This window comes from Myotis brandtii, unplaced genomic scaffold (assembly GCF_000412655.1).
Source record: "Myotis brandtii unplaced genomic scaffold, ASM41265v1 scaffold779, whole genome shotgun sequence".
NCBI classification, from domain to species: Eukaryota; Metazoa; Chordata; class Mammalia; order Chiroptera; family Vespertilionidae; genus Myotis; species Myotis brandtii.
The window spans coordinates 56,021-59,462 of record NW_005371125.1 but is presented as its reverse complement, the minus strand read 5'-3'; the positions used below and the strand labels follow the sequence as shown (position 1 = coordinate 59,462).

The 3,442-nt window shown below is 38.7% G+C and overlaps 1 pseudogene; it reads left to right on the top strand.

Annotated features, from left to right (window-relative positions):
- Window positions 1-217: 217 nt before the first annotated feature.
- Window positions 218-1,317, top strand: LOC106724246 (annotated as a pseudogene).
- The last annotated feature ends 2,125 nt before the right edge of the window (window positions 1,318-3,442 follow it).

The following is a 3,442-nucleotide window of genomic DNA, read 5'->3' as shown; positions in this document are numbered from 1 at the left end:
TTGTACACATGCATGAGAAAGATGAGCTGCCTTACAAATATCCCCCGACATTCACATGCACTCTTTTTTTTGTTTCTTAAGATAAATAATTTTTCAGTAAATCTCCTTTTTACTGAAACTTTTTAAAGTAGATTTATGGCATCTTGCTCGGACTCGGGTAGAATACTTCGTCCAGGTCACCGGGACCCCAGGACCGCCGAGCCTGCCCTCGCTGACCATGCTGTCTCGGGTGGTGTTTTCTGCAGCTGCCGCAGCGGCCCCCTCCCTGAAGAATGCCGCCCTCCTCGGTCCCGGGGTTGTGCAAGCAACAAGGATCTTTCACACTGGGCAGCCAAGTCTTGCCCCTGTACCACCTCTTCCTGAATATGGAGGAAAAGTTCGTCTTGGACTGATCCCTGAGGAATTCTCCTCATACTAAAATAAATTTCAAGTGAATTAAAGATCTTATTAAATGAAACTATAAAAGTAGAAAAGAGAGTATGAAAAGAAATACAGTACCCTTGGAGTTGACAGGGCCTTTCTAATAAAGATAACAAAATCCAGAAACTTACGTGTGGTACAATGTTAACTAGATTCATTGTAGTAATCTTGTCACAGTATATACAAATATAGAATCATTGTATGCATGAAATTAACATAGAGGTCAGTTACACTCAAAAAAGACAATTTGGAAACAAAGTTGAAGTGCAGTTTTCATCATTCCTTCATTTTGCTTCAGAATAACATTGCTATGGCCTTGGAGGTTACTTACCGGGAACGGCTGCATAGAGTTTACAAGGAGGTCAAGAATCGCCTGGACTATCATATCTCTGTGCAGAATATGATGCGTCGGAAGGAACAAGAGCACATGGTGCAGTGGGTGGAGAAGCATGTGGTACAGAGCATCTCTGCACAGCAGGAAAAGGAGACAATTGCCAAGTGCATTTCAGATCTAAAGCTGCTTGCAAAGAAGGCTCAAGCACAGCCAGTTATGTAAATGCATCTATCCCGACTGAGACAGCTAGAAACAGTTGAGTGACGGACTGGAAACTAGGCTGTGACAAAATCTTTCTGTATCGCCATCTGCCGGAGGAGTTACAGTTTACCCCACTTAAAAATGAAAAGCGTGAGTTTCATCTAGTGAGAGAATTAAAACAATCTATTGGCCAGTGAGATGTTTATTGTCCTTCTTGCTCTGCATTTTGAGTTGTTCTATGATCACTTTTGAATAAGCAGTTTCCTCTTAATACAATTTGGTACCTGACTAAAGACTACCAAGTTATAATTTAAATTTGTAATTAATGCTATCATCTTACAATAAAGTGACAGTTGAAACAAGGTTTTTTTAAATTGTGTAATCTTCTGAAATACTATTTCAACATTTGCCACATGGGTAAAAATTAAAGATGTCATTGAAATGATAAAAAAAAATAAAGTAAATTTATGTTCCTTGCAGGTAACTAATCCTTAAATGAAATTGAGAATGGTGATTGGAGGTAGAGTTTTTGTATTGCTTTGTTAGGAAGAGCAGTCTTGGACACAGGGTGAAGTAATTAAGATAGTTTAGGGAGAGGAACAGCCTAAAAATGGATGAATCCCTGGCAAACAAAGCTCAGTGGTTACAACATCAACCCATGCACCAAAAGATACTGGGTTTGATTTCTTGTTAAAGGGCACATGCCTGGGTTTTAGGTCCCATCCCCTACTTGTTTGGGTGAATGTGGGAGACAACCAATTGATGTGCCTATGTCACATCAGTGTTTCTCTCTCTTCCCTCACTCTCTCTATCCCTTGTTCCACTCTAAAAAAATCAATGGAAAAAATATCCTCAGGTGAGGGTTTAAAAAAATGTAGGTGAATTAGATGAATGACAGGTAAAATTCTATTGTTTTTTTCACTTTATTTTTTATTTTATTTTATTTTTCCCATCACATTTATCCCCTCTATGCCCTCTTCCACCTCAACCCATCCTCCTTTGCCCCAGAAATCACCACACCATTGTCCATGTCCATGAATTTTCTACCTATTTTTTCTGAACCCCTCTGCCCACCCCCTTTTCAGCTGTCTGCCTGCTCTCTATAAGTCTGTCTCTATTTTGCTTGGTAGTTCAGTTTGTTCATTAAATTCAACATATGAGTGAAATAGTATAGTACTTGTCTTTCTCTGACTGTCTTATTTCATTTAGTATATTCTAGATGACACAGGAAGAAAGGTTGGCCTTGGATAGAAGGAGAGTTACTTTTTTTTCCAGGAAGGGAGGAATATAAATATTAAAAGTGATTAAAAATTGCTCCCTGATTTATATACTACAATACAGCTAAAATGCATTGAAAGTGCTGGCAATGGCATATCTATAGGGGTAACTATATTGGTTAAATGAAAGAGGAGCATAAACTCATTTAACCTTATGTGATAACATTCTGAACTACATGGGATTCTATTCCGCTGACATTATAAACAAATTCTATATCCAGAATCTTAAAGAAGTTCCGAATAATTATTTCAATATACTTTCCACCTTCCAATTTATTTATGTTCTTTATTGCTACAGTATGAAGAATATCACCGTCCAACAGTAAATGTTTTGATAGCACAAATGGTGTGTGTTGGTTTGGAAGAAACTAAATCTGAATTAATTATAAGGATGTAATTGGATAAAAAGTAACTGTGCTGGATCTACCTTTATCTTGGTATTTCTGCAATGGATAGGGATAAGAGAAAGAAGACTGAGATTACTGAAGAGATATATGTTTTATTATATTGGTGATAATCTCATAGATCATATGTGTAGTAAAGAATTTAATCTTGCCTAAAAGAGACTAGCTCCCCCTTCTCTTGATAGACTCCACCATTTTGTATTTTGACCACACTGTTTCCTCTCGGCTCTGTTCCCTCCTTCCTGTGAAATCATGTCTTGCATATTCACTAATAGATTTAGTATTTCTGTGCTCTCAAGCAAAGTGAGTTGTTATAGCTATCAATCCAAATTTTTCACATCAAAGCCTTTTTTTGGTCAAGGGAAACAGGTGAAGCAATTGAAATGACCAAAGATATCACTAAAGGGTTCTTGTTAACTTATTGTAGGCAGGGGCTAGGTATCTGTTTCAAGTGAAAAGATGATCATGTACCTGTCCCTTCACTGTGATCAAAGTAAGAGCAGTTCATTCTCATTATGCCCTTAAAGTATACACACATATAGAAAGTGAGAAATATATATCACTCTATCTTCTATAATAACTATTTGATATGATCTCTTTCAAAACCATTGTGTTGATAATCTGGAAATATTTCTTATAATCCTACTAGAGGCCCGGTGCACAAAAATTTGTGCACTTGGGGGGGGGGGGAGGGGGGGGGTCCCCCAGCCCGGCCGTGCCCTCTCCGCAGTCTGGGACCCCTCGGGAGATAACGACCTGCTGGCTTAGGCCTGCTCCCGGGTGGCAGAGGGCACGCCCAATCCCTA